Here is a 364-nt window from a genome sequence, read left to right on the forward strand (position 1 = left end):
TGAAATTATGAATTGAATTAAAATTAACACAACATATACAAAACAGGGGAGAAAATAGACTAACCCAAGAGGAACTGGCTAGTCCAGCCCTCATGGGGACACACTGGCTAGTCCAGGTATATGCTACACAGCACAACAATCCCTTTTATTTATACCCAAAACTATGAATTAGGGTTCCATATGTTCTTCCCCAAAAAATCCCCAAAACAGTAAAATTAGGGTTACACAATTTTTACCTAATTTCTCTGATAACTGCTCCCTCACTTCGACCCATGCTTGTACTTCGCCTCCTGCTCCTCTCCGTGCTTCTCATGCCCTAAACCTAGTTGTTCCAACAAACCCTAATCTAGGTCAGTGAGAGACG

General features: G+C 41.2%; 1 long non-coding RNA gene across 1 annotated transcript in view; it reads right to left on the reverse strand.

Moving 5' to 3' along the window:
* LOC113285303 overlaps window positions 1–364 on the reverse strand; it is a 5,465-nt gene that overhangs the window by 2,331 nt on the left and 2,770 nt on the right. The window lies entirely within an intron of this gene.

Source organism: Papaver somniferum, chromosome 6 (assembly GCF_003573695.1).
Source record: "Papaver somniferum cultivar HN1 chromosome 6, ASM357369v1, whole genome shotgun sequence".
NCBI classification, from domain to species: domain Eukaryota; kingdom Viridiplantae; phylum Streptophyta; class Magnoliopsida; order Ranunculales; family Papaveraceae; genus Papaver; species Papaver somniferum.